The following is a 22,441-nucleotide window of genomic DNA, read 5'->3' as shown; positions in this document are numbered from 1 at the left end:
AGTGTGATTCACAATTCGTGCACCACCTTCCTTCTTTTAGAACCCGAAGACACCATGAATGATAGTTAATATGTGAAGGTGGCAAAGTTGTGGATATTTTTGGTTGTTTAAGGTTTTATTGCAATGAAGAGAGTGAGGTGGGAAAAAGGTTTTTTAATGGGGTAGGGAGTGTCTTGTACCGAAATAGAGAGTGGTGAAGATTGAGTAATGACAATGAAGGTGGGTACGGAACAAGGGGTCATTTATATAGAGAAGTTGTGAGAGAATGGAGGGTGTGGATTGATTGAGTGGTTACTTGATGGACGGTTGGGGTGATGCATGGATAAAAGACAAGGATCATCACTTTATGAATGAGATTGCTCGGTCTTTTAGGGGTTCCATTTTTCCAATGTTGCATGGCAACATTTTCCAATGTATTCCCTTTTTAGAACAAGTGTGTAGCCTTTCCTTTTGTGGTGTCCAATCCTTCTTTGTTTAGTTGTCCAATCCATCCCTTTTTATGCTTCTTTTCCTTTTTTCCTATAAAGATTTAAAATAAGGAAATTAATATCATAAAAATCAAACTCTACGACTAGAATAATAAAGAGAAGAAAAAGAGTTTGTTTATTTATGAATTTCAACTAACTAACTACTTGTGTATCCTTATGCATTTTGGTGGCACCATGGGGTGACACCAAACTTAGTTTGAAGCACTGTGATGAAAAGTTTTGTTCAAAGCTCCCAAGATTAGCATGCATCTTGGTTTGCTTTGAACACCAAACTTGTTCTTCACTATATACTGCATGATAAAGATTTCACCAAGTGTTTGTCAAGTTTGGGTTGAAATTCATAAACATTGATTTATTCATTATTTTAAAAACATATAAAACATGGGTTGCCTCCCATGAAGCGCTTCTTTAGCGTCATTAGCTTGACGTTTTTTCGTCCATCAGGGTGGTTGGTAGTGCTTAAAATCCTCCCCTCTTGCTGTGGACTTATATCCATTGGTTGGATCAATGATCTTCACATGTTCCAAGGAAAGAACTCTGTTGATAGTGAAGACCTTAGGTAGCTGAGATGGTACAGTGGGGAGATTAGGGGGAATATCTGGGAAGTAAGCTGAGATAACTCTATCCCCTGGAGAGAAGTCTTCCGTAGGGATTTTCTTGTTCCTCCACCTCCTTGGTACCTTCTTCTTTGTTTCTTTTGAGGTTGCCTTCCCCTTGGTGACCTCTTTTTCTAAAGGAGTTGTGATGCTGTCTTTACCTGCCTCTAGAGGTTTAGGTTCCTCCAATTTTTCCTTGAGCTGTGGCAATTGCTGTTTTCCTTGTTTATCAATTAAGGGGATCTCAGAATGAACTAGCTGTGCTTCAGTGCTTGTCTCCTCCTTCAGTGTCTCGTTATCATTTGTGCTTAGTTCCTTGTCCTCTTGATCTGTTTCTTATGAGAGTTTGAAAACATTGAAGCTCAGTCGTTCATCATGGATTCTCAATATTAGCTTCCCTTTCTCTACATCGATAAGTGCTCTGCCCGTAGCTAGGAATGGTCTTCCCAATATGATTGGGTGAGTGTGACTCTCTTCCATGTCCAGGATGACAAAGTCTGTTGGGAGGAAGTATTTCCCAACCTTTAGCAACATATTTTCCACCACTCCTATTGTTTGCTTTTGAGTTTTGTCAGCCAGTCTAATAATTACATCTGTGGGCATTATCTCATTGATCTGCAGCCTCTTCACCAGGGATAAGGGCAGTAAGTTGATGCTGGCCCCCAAATCATATAGTGCTCTATCGAACATAGTTTCACCTATGGCACAAGGGATGTGAAAACTCCCTGGGTCTCTTCTTTTTGTAGGCAACTCAGGTTGAATAAGGGCACTACATTCCTTGTTCATCACTATAGTCTGGCCTCCCTTGAGTGAGCTTTTCCTGGGAAGAAGTTCCTTCATATACTTAATGAATGCAGGCATTTGTTGAATTGCCTTGATGAATGGTATGTTTACATGCAGAGATGCAAACAAGTCTAGGAACCTTGAGTGTATTCTCTTTCCCACAGCACCATTGAGCAGTTGAGGGAAGGGTACATAGAGCTTCAGCAGCTCTTGTTGTGAAATTTTTGGTTCTTGGTAATCTCTATCCTCCTCCTTTGTTGAGTTGTCTTCAGGTTGTTCGAAAAGTTTGCCTTGCTTGTCTTCAGTCTCTTGATCACTTGTAGTGACCATTTTGCAATCTTCCCATCTTACTTTCTTTGCTTCTCCTTTGGGGTTTTTCTCCGTGTCACTTGGGAAGCTGTCAGTAGGTTTGGGAATCTTCTCAGCTAAATATCCCACCTGGAATTCCAGCTTCCTAATGGTCTCTCCCTGGTTCTTAATATTGGCTCGCACCTCCTCTTTGAACACCTTATTTTCTTGAATCTCTTGGCATATTCCTTCAAGTAAGGCTTCAATCTTAGAGAGCTTGTCATCAATTGATGGGTGATTCGGAGCAGATGTGCTGTTTTGGTTTTGATAAGCGTGTGGAGAAGTGTTGTTGTGGAGGTGATGAGATGTCCTCTGTGTGAATTGCTGGTGAGCTGCATTATTGTTGGAGTTGTAACGTCTATGGTCTTGGTTTTGATCTTGCTCACTTCCCCACCCAAAGTTTGGGTGGTTTCTCCATCCAGGGTTGTAGGTCTTGGAGTATGGATCATAGTTTTTCCTTGGTGAATTCCCAATGTAGTTGGCTTGCTCTTGACTACCCTCTGCTTCTTCATTCACTCCTTCTTGGGTTGTTGATGAAGTTGAGATTGCTGCTACTTGGTTCATCTCCATCTTCTTGGTGAGGTCAGCCAGCTGCTGGGTAATGAGCTTGTTTTGGGCCAACAGAGCATCTACATTGTTTAGCTCTATTACTCCTCTTGTGTTCCCTCTTTCGGAAGCATAGAAGTAGTCGTTCTCTGCTACTGTTTCAATAACATCTATGGCTTCCTCAATAGTCTTCTTCTTGTTCAAAGATCCTCCGGATGAATGGTCTACGGCCTTCTTTGACTCATAAGAGAGCCCTTCATAAAAAATGTGCAGCTGAACCCATTCGTTGAACATATCTGGTGGGCACCTCCTTGTGAGGTCTTTAAATCTCTCCCATGCTTCATATAGAGTCTCACCATCTTGTTGCCTGAAAGTTTGGACCTCAGCTCTCAGCCTATTGATTCGTTGAGGAGGGTAAAATCTTGCTAAGAATTTGTTTACCATGTCTTCCCAAGTTGTCAAGCTTTCCCTTGGGAAAGATTCCAGCCACTTGGCTGCCTTGTCTTTGAGTGAGAATGGAAATAAGAGCAGTCTATAGGCGTCAAGATGAACACCATTAGACTTTACTGTGTCACATATTCTCAGGAAGGTGGTCAAATATTGATTGGGGTCTTCTTGAACACCTCATCCAAACGAACAGTTGTTCTGAACAAGGGTGATGAGTTGTGGTTTAAGTTCAAAGTTGTTGGCATGGATTATTGGCTTTTGGATGCTACTTCCACAATTGTCTGGGTTTGGATTGATGTAAGAGCCCAAAACTCTTCTATCCTCCCTAGCATGATTTGCTCCACCTCCTCCCCCATGGTTGTGATCCTCTTCTTCATGATGGTTTTCCATGTTATCTTCCATGTTTGGTTCAAAGAATTCCTCTTCTTCCTCAGCACCAACCACTTTCTTTCCTCTTGCCTCCCTCCTCAATCTAAGGAAGGTCCTTGATGCGCATAAACGTGTTATGCTACGATTTAGGAAATTGCACGATCGGCAAAATTCCTTCCGGCAAGTGCACCGGTTATCGTCGTCAAGTAAAAACTCACAATAGAGTGAGGTCGAATCCCACAAGGATTGGTTGAGTGAGCAATTCGGATTAGAAGTGTGTTCTAGTTGAGCGGAATCAAGATTTGAGATGAGAATTGCGGAATGTAAAATTGGCGGGAAAAGTAAATGACAAGAAAATTAAATGGCTGAATCTTAAATTGCATGAATTAAAGAGCAGAATGTAAATTGCTGAAATTAAATGGGAATGGGGATGATTGCAAGAATTGAATTGCAGAATGTAAAGAGAAAGTGGAAATCAGAAATGGGGAATTCATTGGGTTTAGGAGATATTGAAATCTCCGAATCAAAACATGTAAATCTCTTCCTCAACCAATGCATTCATTGAATTTTGCTTGGCAATCTTATATGATTGGATCCCAATTCCTTGGCTCACCAATGCTCTCTAAAAACAAACAAATTCCCAATCCCTTGGTTTAAATGTTCATAAGAAGAGATGATGCTTGATCACTGATTATACCACACAATTTCATGAACCACAATTTGGTAGGATTACATGTCACAATATCCATCCAAACCCCAATCCAATCCACTGTGAGAAAGCTTCTCTAGCATGAATCCTCCATTCCTTTCCCAAGGCTCCGAAGGATTCCAAGTATGAGTAGTTTCTTTCCCAAGACAACTACTCAATGGAATTAGATCGAGAAGCTTTCTAACAAAATTCAAGAGAAAAGATTGAAGAATAAGATAAACTATTATTGATTCATTGAATTACAATAGAGCTCCCTAACCCAATGAAAGGGGGTTTAGTGAGTCATAGCTCTGAATTCAATTACAAAGAAAGGAAAACTGGCTAAAAGTGCAAAAGTCCCCCCTAACTTAACTTCTATCCTATTTATACACTTTCTATATTGAGCTTCAGTTGTGCTTCTTGGGCTTTGAGGCCTCTCCTTGCTTTCCTTTTGCCTTGGGTTTATGATCCATAATCTTGATGAGGTTGTTGATCCAGATCCTGTAACATTTATTGAGCCAACTTAGTGATAATCAAATAATGACACATGACTCAATAAATTGAGATTTCAAACTCATCAATCCTTCAGGCCCAATCCCATAAACCATGATATTCAATTGGGTTTCATACCAAAGTAAGTTTAAGTTAATAATTGTGCTCAAAGACTAACTTAAATCACAATATTTTTGGCCCAGAAACCCTTTTCAAGAGTGGCGTTTAAGTTGTAGTTTAAGCTTAAACTGCAACTTAAACGCCAGACACTTCCAGTGAGGCCATTTGTAGAAGCACGTTTAAGCTTCAGTTAAGGTTAAACTGAAGCTTAAACGTGGAAATGGAAGAAGGTAGCCCTGGAGAGTCATGTAGTCGAACACGTTTAAGCTTCAGTTTAAGGTTAAACTGAAGCTTAAACGTGGAGATAGGAAGGGCAGCCCTGGAGGTCGAACACGTTTAACCTCCAGTTTGAGGTCAAACTGGAGGTTAAACGTGGAAGCTTGGAATGGTGGCCCTGGAGGTGTCGAACACGTTTAACCTCCAGTTTGAGGTCAAACTGGAGGTTAAACGTGGAAGCTTGGAATGGTGGCCCTGGAGGTGTCGAACACGTTTAACCTCCAGTTTGGGGTCAAACTGGAGGTTAAACGTGGAGATGGAGAGAGCAACCCTGGAGTGAAAAAACTATCGAACACGTTTAAGCTCCAGTTTGAGTCAAACTGGAGCTTAAACGTGGAATGGCCCCTGGTACTCTTCCTGGTTCTGGCGTTTAACCTCCAGTTTGAGGTCAAACTGGAGGTTAAACGTGGAACTCCTCCCTGGGTGGCATACTCATTCTGGCGTTTAACCTCCAGTTTGAGGTCAAACTGGAGGTTAAACGTGGAATGCTCCTTAAGTGAGGCTTTTCATTCTGGCGTTTAACCTCCAGTTTGAGGTCAAACTGGAGGTTAAACTTCAATCCCAGCATTTCTTATCCTTCATGATTTTGGCGTTTAAGCTCCAGTTTAGGCTTAAACTGGAACTTAAACTCCACATGTGATATTCAAGCTTCCTTTATTGATTTTGTTGCTTCCTTGCTTAGCCTCTTCTTCCCTGAAATCATCCAAACAATTGCATCAAAGTCTTGCAAAATTTCATGAGAAATCTTTCATTCATAGCATTTAAGTAATACAACTAAAACTCATGGAATTTGCATCAAAATCATATTGTTTGGATGGTTCATTACTTTGTTCTTCATTTAACCATTTTTGGTTACTTTAAGCTCAAGAAAATGCATAAAACAACTAAAACTAACAGAAAAATGCTAGTGAAACTAGCCTATGATGCCTTGGCATCACAACACCAAACTTAATACTTGCTTGTCCCTAAGCAAGTCCTGAGTTATTTGAGAAGAAAGTATGAACAGAAAGTAATTACATTGGCTATATTAGCAAGCATTTGAAGTTCATCAGAAGGGTTTTATGCAGAAAGTTGCAGCATCACTTTTTCATACTTATCAGGTAGGATTATCACTTTTTCATTGCATCCATCAAAAATTGCTATGGACTCCTGTTATTCTTATGTCTTTGGCACTTTTCTCTTTTTTTGTTTTTCTTTTCTTTTTCTTGGAGCTTCTTTTGCTCCTTGTTTGCTTAGTGTCATGTGTTGCACAAGCCTTTGGCATTTTCTTTTTCTTAACAGTGCACTACACATATCCACTTTAGGCATTTTAGTTCACATTTCTTCTTGAGACATTGGTGCCCAGCACCTCTTTGTGTGACTAAATGTTTTGTATTTAGGTTGCTCTTGATAATGGACTTTTGGTTGATAATCCCGGGTTAGTTAACCCAAGTTACCGAGTGTTGAAACACTCCTCAGAACCTATTCATCCAAGCATATCCTTAATACATAAACACCACAGGCATTTGTCTCAGAAGTTCAAACCATTGGTGCCTAGCTTATTTTCTCAATTTTTTTGCTTTTTGGTTGCCTTTTTCCGTGGCTTTTTCTTTTCCTTTTTCTTTCTTTTTCATGGCCAAAGACATTTATTCATCAAGATCCATAGACAATTTTTACTTCTACATAAAAAATGATAATTCTACACTCTAATTTTAGTGATGTGACTAAACAATCAAGCATGCATACCACCACTTAATTCTACTTGATTTGTCACTAATTTAGCCAAGTTACTTTTGTTCAAACTTTTCTTTTATTTTTGAAACAGAACAAGCATGGCAGGCACTAGTTTAAGAAGGTGAAGTTATATCCAAACATCTAGGCATTCACTTTATTCAAAGCACTTAACAAACACACATACTAAAAAAAAACGACTCATAAAAAAGGGACTCCTCCTAACACTTAAATGACTTATGATGAAAACACGTTCATAAAGACAATTCACCAATTATCATTTGATTATTAAGGAACGAGACCACCTCTTATTTATTGCTTGGTTCTTCTTAATTCTTGGGATCCTGCTTCTTCTTGCTTCCTGCCTCTTTTTGACCACTTGTGCTTCCTTTGTCTTTTCTTATGAGCTTTTTCCAGAATCCAGCCTTTTTCATCGTTTCTTCCACTCCTTTTTCAAGGATCATTGCCTTGTTTATTTCTCCTTCTTTCCTCCCTTTGAAATACTCATCATAAACTGGGAATGCTGGGTCCATCTTGTGTAGATGTTCCCCTATGTAGTTAAGCTTGATTTGCGAACTGATGTTGTAGTCAGCTTGGACTGAGTATCTTGCATTCTGTAAAGTGGTGGCTTCCTTGATTGCCAAGACATTGGCATCTTGGTGTTGGCATATGTGGCTGAAGGATTCCTGTAAGTGTAGATTTTGTTCCCTTTGCAGATCAAAGAATCTTGATTCAAAGTTCCTTTGCATATCCATCATTTTTAGATGAAAGTCTTCTTGTCTTTCCTGAGACCTCATGTATTGTTGAGACATTCCTTCCATGATTTCCTGCATTCTGCTCATATCCATGGGGTCTCTGGGAATTCGTTGTCTTCTTTCAGGAGTTGCTTGCTCTTCTTGCTCTTCTTCTCTGTCTTCTCCTTCCTGTCTTTCTTGTTCTGCTTCTTGCTCGGCTTCCACTTGTTGCCCTTCTTCATTTCTTCTTCTTGTATGTCTTGGAGGATTTGGGCCAAGAGTCATTCTGTGTGCAGTTATGGCCAGCCCAGGATATAGCCAATTAGGTCTTTCATCCTCAAGTGGTACTTGGGCATCGATGCATAGTCTAATGATGGTGCTAGGGAAATGAAGCCAGGATTCAGGGTCACTTTTCTCACTAAACTCTTGTATCTGTTCAGCAATGAGTTTATGAACTTTGATCTCTCCTCCAACCATAATGCAATGTAGCAAGATGGCTCTTTTAGGGACTATTTCTGAAGAGTTTGCAGTGGGTAGGATGGATCTCCTAACTATTGCATACCACCCTTTAGCTTCAGGTGTTAGGTCTCCCCTTCTCAAGACTCTTGGAGCCCCTCTTGTTTTTCTCACCCATTCAGCTCTGATGGCACAAAGGTCTTCAGCAATAGTTGTATAGTCAGGTTCTCCTCTCATCCTTTCTTCATAACTTGCTTGGCTGAAATGTATGTTTTTCAGGCCAAGAGTTTTCATGATTGCTTTGGGACTGAAGTCAACTTCCACCCCTCTCACATAGCTTTTGTATGTGGGGTTCTTGGTTTGATCCTCCCTTACTGCATTTGCATAAAACTCCTTCACCAAGTTGATGTTGATTCTAGTGATTGGCTTAGTTAGGAGCTCCCACTTCCTCTTTTTGATCTTTTCCCAAACACCTGGGAACTCATCCTTTTCAAGTTCAAAGGGGACCTCAGCTAGTACCGTTTTAGGTCTCATCCATTCGGCTTGAATCTCATGGAACACTGATCTGTATCTCCATGCATCGAATCCCCTGTTTTCCTCCATTGGCTGCTTGTCTTTTCTTCTTTTGTGGCTAGATGAAGCTGCCATTGGTTTTTTTTTTTTAGTTTTGGTAAGTGACAACTAAAGTTGACAAGGTGAAGCAAGAAGTGTTGTTGGAGGTGTGGTGAGATTGTTTTCGGCAAGAGATGGTTATGCTATGATGAAGGAAAAAGTGTATGAAGGAGGATTGATGGTGTGGGACTCGTTCCCCAAGTGGTTCTTTATAGTGCCCATGAGTGAAAAATGAACGGCTAGGGTGGTTTGTGAAGGGTGGCTTGATGGTAAATATATGAATTGTAGATAAGGACGATTGGCTTTTCATTTTCTTGGAAGTATTCTGGATGCATTAGGTTGTACATGTAGCTTTCTTTTCTTGCAGAACTTCCTTTTCCCATGTGTTAGTTTCAAAGCTTTATGAATTTTCTTTTTGACTAAGCACGTACCTCCCTTTGTCTTTTTCCTCCATTTTTGTCTTTTCTTTTGTACCTGCACAAACAAACAAATTTGCTATCATTTTTCGGTCCATGTGAATTATGAATAGTATTTGCACATGTAAATCAATGCTTGTCTTTATGAGCTTATAGCCGTGACTTCTACATGTATGCACACTTATTATTTGGACACCAAACTTAGTTTTTGGTTAAGTCTCCTGATGACATGACATCCATATTGGTTGTCCTTAATGAGTGTGCATATTTCTAATAAATCATAGTCACCTTGGCTCTTTGATTCTAAACAAAGTGACTACCCTAAGTAATTGAAACTAAAGCATTAAGACATATGAATGGTATACTTGTCATGAATTTTGAAATCCAGAGAAACTTCTTGCTTTTCATAAACTGTGTTCAAAAAGAACACCAAACTTAATGTTTGGTTGTGCACCTTGAATGAAAGATGGAATTCAATTTGAGTAAGATTTGGGAGTGCCATCAGGCACACCAAACTTAGAGACCAATTGTAATTTACATGCACGGTTTAGTGCACTTAATCAATAGTTGTCCTGAGGATTCAAGTTCATGCATAAGAAACCATACTTTATTAGATGTAAAGCAAAGCACTAAAGATTAAGGATACTAAAAACATGGGTTGCCTCCCATGAAGCGCTTATTTAACGTCACTAGCTTGACGGTTGTCCCTTGTTAGGGTGGATTGTAGTGCTTGACGTCCTCTCCTCTCACTATGAAAACGTCCCCTCTTGATTCATTCATGACCTCTAAATGTTCCATAGAAAGAACTTTCTTGATTGTGAACACTTGAGGGAGCTGGGAAGGAATGGTCTTGAGGCCAGGTGGGATTGGCAGATAATGACTTGAGATCACTTTATCTCCTGGAGAAAAACCTTCAGTGGGAATTTTCTTGTTTCTCCATCCTCTTGGCAATCTCCCTATCACTCTTCCCTTTCTCTTGAGGATTTCTTCATTGACCTTTATGTCAGGAGGATCCTTCTGATCTGTTTCCACTGATTCTTGTGGCTCTAACTCTTGCAACTCTTGTTTGCCATCCAATGACTGTTTTAGAGTCTCAGCTGCTGGATTACTTTCCTCCAAACACGGATGGCTACTATCATCTTTAGGCTTTTCAGATTCTGGTTCAGGTTCAGATGCAGGTTTGAAGATTTTGAACATGAGCTGTTCATCATGTATTCTCAGAATTAGCTCTCCTTGTTCTACATCTATGAGCGCTCTAGTAGTGGCTAGAAATGGTCTGCCCAGAATGATAGGGTGTAAATAGCTTTCCTCCATGTCCACAATGACAAAGTCTGTGGGGAAATAATAATCTCCCACTTTCACCAGCACATTTTCAACTACCCCTTCAGCTTGCTTCTGAGTTTTGTCAGCCAGTTGTATGATTACATCAGTGGATCTCACCTCATTCAGTTGTAGCCTCTTCATAAGAGTTAGAGGCATCACATTTATGCTAGCTCCTAGATCACAGAATCCTCTGTCAATTTTTGTTTCCCCTATGATGCAAGGGATATGAAAACTTCCTGGGTCCGTTTTCTTAGAGAGTGTGTCCTTCTTGATGAGAGCACTGCATTCTTTGTTCATTGTTACCGTTTGTCCTCCCTTCAAAACTCTTTTCTTGCTTAACAATTCCTTTAAATACTTGATGTGTGTGGGCATTTGATGAAGAATCTCAAGAAAGGGAATATTGACATGCAGAGAGTTAAATGTCTCGAGAAACCTTGAATAGGTTTTCCTTTTTTCTCCTTCTCCTAACCTCTCAGGAAATGGTGCTTTTGGTTGGTATACTTCCATCATGCCTTTTTGCAGATCCTTGGCTTGCTCAGTTCCACTTTCCTGCTTAACTTCTTCCACACCTTCTTTCAAGATTTCTGGTTCCTGCTGTGAGGACCTGATTCCTTCTTCTTCTGAGACTTCCTTCAATATGGTGATGGCCTTGCACTCTTCCCATCTTACTCTCTTTTGTTCCCCCTTAGGATTCTTTTCTGTGTCACTAGGGAATACTGCAGTTGATTTGGGTGCCTGTTGAGATAGCTCTCCTACTTGAGATTCCATCCTCTTGATTTTTTCACCATGGTTTCTTAAGGTAGTTCTCACATCATCCCTGAAGCTCTTCAATTCAATTATGTCTTGGCTCATGGTTGCCATCATTCCTTCCATCCGGTTTAATTGATCTTGAAATTGTTGGTTCGGATTAGGTTGGGTATGTTGATTATTTTGGCCATGATATGATGATTGGGGGTAAGTGTTTTGTGTGGCTTGGTATGATCTTTGGTTGGAGTTTTGGTATGTGGAATTGTTTTGTTGGTTGTGGTTGTAAGGTTTGTGGTTTTGTGGCTGGGTTTGTTGGTTTCCCCACCCAAAGTTTGGGTGGTTTCTCCAGCCTGGGTTGTAAGTGTTGGAGTGTGGATCATATGATTGCCTTTGTTGGTTTCCCACATAGTTAACCTCATCCCAATCACCTCCTTCAATGCCTACTTCCTCTTGATCTTGTGTGTGTATTGCAGCCACTTGCTTTGTTTCTAATTGCCTGGTAAGCTCTGCTAATTGTTTGGCAAACACCTTGTTTTGGGCTAGAATTGTATCAACATGGTTCAGCTCCATGACTCCCTTAGTGTTGTGCCTTTCTGATGCATAATAGTACTCATTCTCAGCCACTGTCTCGATCACTTCAATGGCTTCTTCCACAGTCTTTTTCTTGTTCAATGAACCTCCTGATGAATGGTCTACAGCCTTCCTTGATTCATAAGAGAGCCCATCATAGAAGATGTGCAATTGCACCCAATCATGGAACATGTTTGGTGGGCATTTCCTTGTCAAGTCCTTGAATCTCTCCCATGCCTCGTAGAGAGTTTCACCATCTTGTTGTCTAAAAGTCTGGACCTCAGATCGAAGCCTATTGACCTTTTGTGGAGGGTAGAAACGTGCCAGAAACTTGCCTTCCACCTCATCCCATGTGGTTAGACTCCCCCTTGGGAATGATTCCAGCCACTTAGCTGCCTTGTCCCTAAGTGAAAATGGGAACAAGAGCAGTTTATAGGCATCTTCCTGGACTCCATTGGTCTTCACAGTGTCACAAATTCTCAGGAACTTTGTGAGATGTTGGTTTGGGTCTTCATTAGCACTTCCTCCAAAGGAACAATGATTTTCCACCAATGATATTAGCTGTGGCTTGAGCTCAAAATTGTTGGCCTGAATGGGTGGTTTCTGGATGCTACTACCACAATTCCCAGAGGTTGGGTTTATGTATGAACTAAGAACCCTCCTCTCAGGAATGGCATTGTTTCCATCAGCTCTCTCATGGTTGTGAACTTCTCTATCCATGTTGAGATCTAGAGCTTCCTCAAACTTGTCCTCAGATTCTCCTTCAGATTCCTCTTCTCCCACTACTCTCTTCCCTCTTGCTTCCCTTCTAAGTCTATGAAGGGTCCTTTCCGGTTCGGTATATGGAGGAGTTGATGTCTCTCCTCTCCTACCTGTCATACAAGAACACAGCTCAAACACAAACAAGTAAAATACTCTTGGTTAATGGAAGAGTATGGTTAGCTCAATTGAGGAATTAATTCAAACAGTTAGTGAGTCAGTGAGTTAGTTGCATGAATTTAAAGGCATAAAGAAGGAAAGCATGTAACCAAGTGCAGAAATTAAAATTCAACAAGCATCTAGAACAGAATTAACAAAGCAAGAGAAAATTGCTCAATCTAGTTAGCTTCCAATTTGAGAATTGTCAATCGAAAACCAATCCCCGGCAACGGCGCCATAAACTTGATGCGCATAAACGTGTTATGCTACGATTTAGGAAATTGCACGATCGGCAAAATTCCTTCCGGCAAGTGCACCGGTTATCGTCGTCAAGTAAAAACTCACAATAGAGTGAGGTCGAATCCCACAAGGATTGGTTGAGTGAGCAATTCGGATTAGAAGTGTGTTCTAGTTGAGCGGAATCAAGATTTGAGATGAGAATTGCGGAATGTAAAATTGGCGGGAAAAGTAAATGACAAGAAAATTAAATGGCTGAATCTTAAATTGCATGAATTAAAGAGCAGAATGTAAATTGCTGAAATTAAATGGGAATGGGGATGATTGCAAGAATTGAATTGCAGAATGTAAAGAGAAAGTGGAAATCAGAAATGGGGAATTCATTGGGTTTAGGAGATATTGAAATCTCCGAATCAAAACATGTAAATCTCTTCCTCAACCAATGCATTCATTGAATTTTGCTTGGCAATCTTATATGATTGGATCCCAATTCCTTGGCTCACCAATGCTCTCTAAAAACAAACAAATTCCCAATCCCTTGGTTTAAATGTTCATAAGAAGAGATGATGCTTGATCACTGATTATACCACACAATTTCATGAACCACAATTTGGTAGGATTACATGTCACAATATCCATCCAAACCCCAATCCAATCCACTGTGAGAAAGCTTCTCTAGCATGAATCCTCCATTCCTTTCCCAAGGCTCCGAAGGATTCCAAGTATGAGTAGTTTCTTTCCCAAGACAACTACTCAATGGAATTAGATCGAGAAGCTTTCTAACAAAATTCAAGAGAAAAGATTGAAGAATAAGATAAACTATTATTGATTCATTGAATTACAATAGAGCTCCCTAACCCAATGAAAGGGGGTTTAGTGAGTCATAGCTCTGAATTCAATTACAAAGAAAGGAAAACTGGCTAAAAGTGCAAAAGTCCCCCCTAACTTAACTTCTATCCTATTTATACACTTTCTATATTGAGCTTCAGTTGTGCTTCTTGGGCTTTGAGGCCTCTCCTTGCTTTCCTTTTGCCTTGGGTTTATGATCCATAATCTTGATGAGGTTGTTGATCCAGATCCTGTAACATTTATTGAGCCAACTTAGTGATAATCAAATAATGACACATGACTCAATAAATTGAGATTTCAAACTCATCAATCCTTCAGGCCCAATCCCATAAACCATGATATTCAATTGGGTTTCATACCAAAGTAAGTTTAAGTTAATAATTGTGCTCAAAGACTAACTTAAATCACAATATTTTTGGCCCAGAAACCCTTTTCAAGAGTGGCGTTTAAGTTGTAGTTTAAGCTTAAACTGCAACTTAAACGCCAGACACTTCCAGTGAGGCCATTTGTAGAAGCACGTTTAAGCTTCAGTTAAGGTTAAACTGAAGCTTAAACGTGGAAATGGAAGAAGGTAGCCCTGGAGAGTCATGTAGTCGAACACGTTTAAGCTTCAGTTTAAGGTTAAACTGAAGCTTAAACGTGGAGATAGGAAGGGCAGCCCTGGAGGTCGAACACGTTTAACCTCCAGTTTGAGGTCAAACTGGAGGTTAAACGTGGAAGCTTGGAATGGTGGCCCTGGAGGTGTCGAACACGTTTAACCTCCAGTTTGAGGTCAAACTGGAGGTTAAACGTGGAAGCTTGGAATGGTGGCCCTGGAGGTGTCGAACACGTTTAACCTCCAGTTTGGGGTCAAACTGGAGGTTAAACGTGGAGATGGAGAGAGCAACCCTGGAGTGAAAAAACTATCGAACACGTTTAAGCTCCAGTTTGAGTCAAACTGGAGCTTAAACGTGGAATGGCCCCTGGTACTCTTCCTGGTTCTGGCGTTTAACCTCCAGTTTGAGGTCAAACTGGAGGTTAAACGTGGAACTCCTCCCTGGGTGGCATACTCATTCTGGCGTTTAACCTCCAGTTTGAGGTCAAACTGGAGGTTAAACGTGGAATGCTCCTTAAGTGAGGCTTTTCATTCTGGCGTTTAACCTCCAGTTTGAGGTCAAACTGGAGGTTAAACTTCAATCCCAGCATTTCTTATCCTTCATGATTTTGGCGTTTAAGCTCCAGTTTAGGCTTAAACTGGAACTTAAACTCCACATGTGATATTCAAGCTTCCTTTATTGATTTTGTTGCTTCCTTGCTTAGCCTCTTCTTCCCTGAAATCATCCAAACAATTGCATCAAAGTCTTGCAAAATTTCATGAGAAATCTTTCATTCATAGCATTTAAGTAATACAACTAAAACTCATGGAATTTGCATCAAAATCATATTGTTTGGATGGTTCATTACTTTGTTCTTCATTTAACCATTTTTGGTTACTTTAAGCTCAAGAAAGTGCATAAAACAACTAAAACTAACAGAAAAATGCTAGTGAAACTAGCCTATGATGCCTTGGCATCAGTCCTCTCAGGTTCAGAATCGAAGGAAGTTGAAGCCCTACTTCTTCTCCCTGTCATACAACCATCAAGTGCAAGCAAGAAAAGATAGGTGCAGAAAGTATTTTTGTCAGAATTATTGTTAGTTGTGGGTGATGCAATATATCAGACAGTTAGTGGGTTAGCAAACAGAATTAAAAATAACAAAGAAAAACAAAAGAGTAGAGGGGGAAGGGAAGAAGTTTAGCTAAAACAGAAAGTAAATCACTCAAATAGAAAATGAAATTCACAAAAATAAAAATGCTCAATCTAGTAATCTTCCAATTTGATCATTGTTGATGCACAATCAATCCCCGGCAACGGTGCCATAAACTTGATGCACGAAAAAATTGTCTCGCAACAAATTTCCTTCGGCAAGTGTACCGAATTTGTCGTCAAGTAAAAACTCACAATAGAGTGAGGTCGAATCCCACAGGGATTGATTGATCAAGCAACTTTAATTAGAAGAATGCTCTAGTTGAGTGAATCCAGAATTTGGGTTGAGAGTTGCAGAAAATAAAATGGCGGGAATGTAAATAACAGAAAAGTAAATGCTAGAATTAAAGGACTGGAAGTAAATGACTGAAAATAATTTGCAGAATTGTAAATGGGAATGGGGGATTTGCTCATAAAAGTAAATGGCAGAAATTAAAGAGAATGGGTAAGATCAGAGATGGGAAATTCATTGGGCTTAGGAGATGTTGCAATTCTCCAGATCAAGTTCATTTTCATCTCTTCCTCAATCAATGCACTCATTGATCTCCTTGGAAATCTTAATTGATTGAATTACAATTTCTTGCAATTCAATCTCTCAAATCTTGATCAATAGCCAATTCCTTGGTCAATTGCTCATGAGGAGAGATGAAGTATGGTCACTGATTATACCACATGCATTTCCCAAATCAAGTATTGAGAGGGTTATAGTCACATACCCATCCAAACCCAATTTGGTCCAGCATGAGAAAGCATTTCTAGCTTGATCTCTTCATTCCTCTTTCAAGGTTCAGAAGAGATCCAAGTTTGAATAGCTTCGTTTCCAAGATAACTACTCAATTGGATGAAGATCGAAAGCTTTCAAGTAAAATCAAGAGAAAAGATAGAAGAAGAATAATGAAAATTAGTATTGATCCATCAAATTACAACAGAGCTCCCTAACCCAATGAAAGGGGTTTAGTTGTTCATAGCTCTAGAAAATGCAAATAAAGATGGAGAATACATCATAAAACTAGAAATTGCAGAGAAGGTAAAATACAGAGTGTAGTTCTCTTTTTCCAACTTCCAGAACTCCTTCAACAATTCAAAGCTACTCCTATATATACTACTTCTCTCAGCTTCTAGTTGGCTCTTCAAGTCTTGGGCCTTTGGATCTTGAGTTTGAAGCAGTTCTCGTCTTCATTTGGGCTTGGCTTTACTTGCAGAGAGAAAGTGTGAAGTGGGCAGAAACTTTAGCTCAGGACGTTATGGGTGTTAACGTTTAGTGAAAATATGAGCTCGAGAACGTTAGTGACAATCAACTTTCTTACTAACGTCCCCAAGTTAAAGCTACGTTAACTTCAACGTTAGTGGCACAAACATTGCCACTAACGTTGCCTCTAAGTCCTTCGCACACGTTATTGAGACTTAACATTCCCAAAAACTTTGAAAAGCCCCCTTTGTTTCCATGTTAGAGCTCACGTTAACTTAGTTAACGTGACTCTTTAACGTGGGCTTGCCATCCTTCGAGAACGTTAATGACACTCAACATTGTCATAACGTTCCAAGGTCCCCCTATGTCTCACGTTAGAGTCCACGTTAACTAGGTTAACGTGGCTTCTAACGTGGCCATGCTTAGCCATCCCCAACGTTAGTGACAATGTTGAGTGTCACTAACGTTGGCCATTCTTTCACTCATCAACGTTAGCTTCCACGTTAACTAAGTTAACGTGGAGGTTAACGTGGCTCCTTGGGGGGTTGTGTGGTTGCTTCCAACGTTAGAGACAATGTTGGATGTCACTAACGTTGTCGACCACTCTTGCTTCTTACGTTAGCTCCCACGTTAACCAAGTTAACGTGGTATATTTCTCCTTAGGCCAACGTTAGTGACAATGTTGAATGTCACTAACGTTGGCGTTTCTTCCCCTTTTTAACGTTAGAGGCCACGTTAACTAGGTTAACGTGGACTCTAACGTGGCCACTTATGAGCATTTGCCAACGTTAGTGACAATGGTAAGTGTCACTAACGTTGGCTCAACTTCCCTTCTCCACGTTAGAGTTCACGTTAACTTAGTTAACGTGACTCTTAACGTGGTCAATGATGGCTTCGAGAGCGTTATTGGCAATCACTTTTCTCATTAACTTTGCAAGTTACCTCCCATTCCTTGCTTCCTTTGGTCCTGAAATCAAGCAATAGAGTGCATCAAAGTTCTAGTCCAAGTCATGGGAAATGCAACATACAATTTGTCACTAAACTTATGCAAAATCCTCATGAAATAATGTAAAATGCACAATGTATGCTTGAATCAAGGTGTAAGTGAATATCTACCCAAAACTAGCTTATTTCCTAAGGAAATGCATGAAACTAACCTAAAAACAGTAAAGAAAAGGTTAGTGAAACTGGCCAAGATGCCCTGGAATCACATACCCTGGACTCCACTTCCTTTACCAGCACAGGGAGCCATGATGGCACCGAGGACGGTGCAAAGCCTTAAGTGTGGGGAGGTCGGTCAGTGCCTGACTTCCGGAGGTAATTTCTCTTCCCTAGCACCAATAAATTAGGATATTTAGTTAGATTTTTCTTTTGTAGAATAGGATAAATTGCATAGTAATAGGTTAGTTGCATGCATGTTCTGCTTGATTGAAAAGACAATAGGTTTCTTCTAAGACCCTATCCTTAGAACAAAATTTCACAAATTTTAATTAAAACTTTTATGTTAAATTTGCTTGAAGTTGTATTTGGAACATGATTTTTGAGCTAAAGAACACACAACCTGTGAGATTTGAGCCTTTATGAATGGTTACATTATTTAACCATAATTATTTTATTCTTGTGTGTTTACTTCTCTATGATTGTAATCTATATTTTGTTTCATCCTATATGTCCAATGTTTAGTATATTGATATGTTTGCATATGATTGAGGCCATTATTTGTTTAGCTCACTTATCCAAATAAAGCCTACCCTTTCAATTACCTTTGTTAGCCACTTTGAGCCTTTAAATCCCATTTGTTCTATATTTTACCACATTACTAGCCTTAAGTGGAAAAACAAGTATATACCCCAAATTGAATCTTTGGTTAGCTTAAGATAGAATTGTGTGTGTTATCCAAGTATGGAAAATTGTGGGAACAAAGGATAATAAGAGAATGAATCATGATAATATAATGGGAATTCGGATACCTACTCATGTGAAACTGTAAGAATTTAAAATCTATGTGCTTTGATAAGCTATGTTATTTTTATGTTTCTATGATCATAAAAAAAAAAAAACAAAAAAAACAAAAATATTCAACAAATAAATAAGGGAACAAAATTACCCCAATGCTAAGTCAAGCATTCAAAGATCAATGCATGTATGATAAAACAAAATAAAAGATTGAAACATGAGTATGGAATGTGAAAGGAAATTTTTGAGTAGCTAGGTATGAATTCTAAAGTTATATAGAATATATATAGGCTATGTTAAAGCTTGGGTTAATTAAAGATTCAATTTATAAGCTTACTTAGCCATATATGCATCCTTACCCTTGCCTTGGCCCCATTACAACCTTGAAAAGACCAAATGATGTTTGCATTGGTATATTAAATGTTGTTGATTGGTTAGGAGAAGAACAAAAATTAGAGAGCATGATTAGAGAAGGATAGAGTGATGACCCTATACACTAGAGAGACTAGAGTGTACATACATCATCAGTGAGGGTTCCATGCTTGAATTTCTATGTTCCCTGCTTTCATGAGCTATCTTCTTGCATTTTTATCTGTTCTTACTATATAAGAATTGAGTTAGTGGAATTTGATTTGTAATTATTTTGAAGAGCTTATTTACTTTAGATCAAGTGGACAAGAATCATATAGTTGCATTCGCATATATAGGCTGCATTGCATTGCACAGGTTTTACATGTTCTTACTCATTCATTTTATCTCCTTCAACTAAGCATGAGGACATGCTAATGTTTAAGTGTGGGGAGGTTGATAAACCACTATTTTATGGTTTATATTGTGTTTAATTGTGTGGTTTTATCATGATCTTTACCCACTTATTCATTAAATAAGCATGCATTTATAATTCCTTCCTAAAATTATTGCATGATTGAAAACATTCTTTCTAGAGACTTTTAATTATGTATTTCATTTCTCCTTTATTCCATTCGATGCCGTAATCTGTGTGTTAAGTGATTCAGGCTTTATAGGGCATGAATGAGTTGGAGATTGGAGAGGAAGCTTGCAAAAATGGAAGGAACACAAGGAATTGAGGAGATGACAAGTGAGAAGTGACGCGGCCGCATGGATGACGCGACCACGCGGCATGGAATAGCACGAGTGACGCGGCCGCATGGATGACGCGTCCACGTGGCAAAGCGAAATGCCGAATGACACGGCCGCATGGATGACGCGACCGCGTGACATGCGCGATCTGCATAATCCGCAGAATCACTGGGGGCGATTTCGGGCCTTATTTTGACCCAGTTTTTGGCCCAGAAAAGCAGACTAAAGCCAGAGAACATGCAGAAACCGACAACAACATTCATTCCGCATAGTTTTAGTTTTTTAGATCTAGTTTTTTCTCTCCTCTAGGTTTTCTCTCTACACATTCATAGTTTTTAGGATTTGTTATTTTCATTATTTTTGCATTGGGATATTGAGAAGAGTTATTGCCTCATCAAGATTTCGACATTCTAGTTCGTTCTCTTTACTTGTCTCTTTCTTTTCCATGTTCCTTAATTTACTTAAATTTACCATTGGATTATTTTAGCATTTATCAATACAAGAATTACTTTTATTTTTAATTAATCTTTTGATCATTATTTATCATGTCTTTCTTTAATTCCCTTTCTTATGTTATGAATTCTTCATTTACAATGAGCGAGTAGTTCCCTAACTTGATGGAGAGTTGATTGAAAGGAACCCTTGAGTTGGGATGCTCAAGAGAAAGATTGCAATTGGATTTATTGTTGGATTGCTCTCTAGTCATTCACACCAATCCTCCCAAGAGCGGATTGGAACTTGTGGATAGAAATAGCACTCCAACTTGTTTGACTTTCCCTTACTTGATGAGGGACAACTAAACATAATAACCCTCAATTGTCAATTAATCTTGAGAGTATTCCAACAAGAATAGGGCTTCCAGCTAATCAAATCCGTGTCAAGGCTTTCATTTAAATTTATATAAATTCTCTAATTTAATTCTCTGCCATTCAACTCAAACCTTTTTGAAAACATCTGATTAATAAAATAGCACACTTTTCTGCAACTCGTTGGGAGACGACCTGGGATTCATACTCCCAGTATTTTAATTTTAATTTCTGTAACACCCTTCTAAATTGATAAGCAGATTTTTGGTTGGTTGAGAACTATACTTGCAACGTATATTTTATAATCATTCTTAACTCGCCAACTTCCGCTCGCATCATTGCCCGTTCTGGCGTTTAACACCCACAATACCCTTACTGGCATTTTTGTGCCAGTGAGCTCCTTTTCTCTGCTTTATGCTCTGAATTCTTCTGTAACTCTGTGAACTCCTGCAATTGATAATTAACCTAGAAGATAATTTATATCAAACTCCTATAATTATTATTTGAATAACAAATAAACTTTGCTAATGGCTGGGTTGCCTCTCAGCAAGCGCTTCTTTATTGTCTTTAGCTGGACCTTACTGAGCTTTTAATCTAGTCTCTGCTTTGAGCATTCTTGCTCAACATTGCCTTCAAGATAATGCTTGACTCTCTGTCCATTAACAATGAACCTCTTATTAGAATCAATATCTTGAAGCTCCACATAGCCATATGATGACACACTTGTAATCACATATGGTCCCTTCCATCGGGATTTCAGTTTCCCGGGGAACAATCTGAGCCTAGAGTTGAACAGCAGAACCTTCTGTCCTGGCTCAAAGACTCTGGATGACAGTTTCTTGTCATGCCACCTTTTTGCTTTTTCCTTGTAAATTTTTGCATTTTCAAAAGCATTGAGTCTGAATTCCTCTAGCTCATTCAACTAGAGCAATCTTTTCTCTCCAGCTAACTTTGCATCAAGATTCAGGAATCTAGTTGCCCAGTAGGCCTTGTGTTCTAGTTCCACTGGCAAATGGCACAATTTCCCATACACAAGTTGGTATGGAGAGGTCCCTATGGGAGTCTTGAATGATGTTCTGTATGCCCACAGAGCATCATCGAGACTTCTTGCCTAATCCCTTCTGCGGTTACTCACAGTCCGTTCCAGGATTCTTTTAAGTTCTCTATTTGAGACTTCAGCCTACCTATTTGTCTGGAGATGATACGGAGTCGCCACTTTGTGGTTAATTCCATATTGGACCAGAGCGGAGTCAAGCTGTTTATTACAGAAATGAGTGACCCATCACTGATCAGTATCCTAGGGACACTGAACCTGCTGAAGATATGCTTCTGGAGGAACTTCCTCACTGTCTTAGTATCATTGGCGGGTGTTGCAATTGCCTCCACCCACTTAGATACATAATCTACTGCCACCAGGACATAAGTGTTTGAGTATGATGGTGGGAAAGGCCACATGAAGTCAATACCACATACATCAAACAACTCAATCTCTAAGATCCCTTGTTGAGGCATGGCATAACCGTGAGGCAGATTGCCAGCTCTTTGGCAACTGTCACAGTTACGTACAAACTCTCGGGAGTCTCTGTAAATGGTGGGCCAGTAGAAGCCACATTGGAGGACTCTTATGGATGTTCGCTCACTTCTAAAATGGCCTCCATATTGTGATCCATGGCAATGCCATAAGATCTTCTGTGCCTCTTCCTTGGGCACACATCTACGGATTATTCTGTCTGCACATCTCTTAAAGAGATATGGTTCATCCCATAAGTAGTACTTTGCATCAGAAATCAATATCTTTATTTGCTGCCTGCTGTACTCTTTGGGTATGAATCTGACAGCCTTATAGTTTGCAATGTCTGCAAACCATGGTGTTTCCTGAA

At 39.5% G+C, this 22,441-nt stretch overlaps 2 non-coding genes across 2 annotated transcripts; both read left to right on the top strand.

Moving 5' to 3' along the window:
- The first annotated feature begins 3,050 nt into the window (after nucleotides 1-3,050).
- LOC148571557 (small nucleolar RNA R71) lies at nucleotides 3,051-3,157 on the top strand. The gene has a single exon (XR_015908370.1). It is a non-coding gene; the product is annotated as a small nucleolar RNA R71 (small nucleolar RNA).
- Nucleotides 3,158-11,911: 8,754 nt separating this feature from the next.
- On the top strand, nucleotides 11,912-12,015 carry LOC148571556 (small nucleolar RNA R71). The gene has a single exon (XR_015880260.1). It is a non-coding gene; the product is annotated as a small nucleolar RNA R71 (small nucleolar RNA).
- Nucleotides 12,016-22,441: the final 10,426 nt, after the last annotated feature.

This window comes from Arachis ipaensis, chromosome B3 (assembly GCF_059453495.1).
Source record: "Arachis ipaensis isolate K30076 ecotype BB chromosome B3, ASM5945349v1, whole genome shotgun sequence".
NCBI classification, from domain to species: domain Eukaryota; kingdom Viridiplantae; phylum Streptophyta; class Magnoliopsida; order Fabales; family Fabaceae; genus Arachis; species Arachis ipaensis.
Note: the sequence above shows the minus strand (reverse complement) of the source record. Positions and strands in the feature narration are given on the sequence as shown.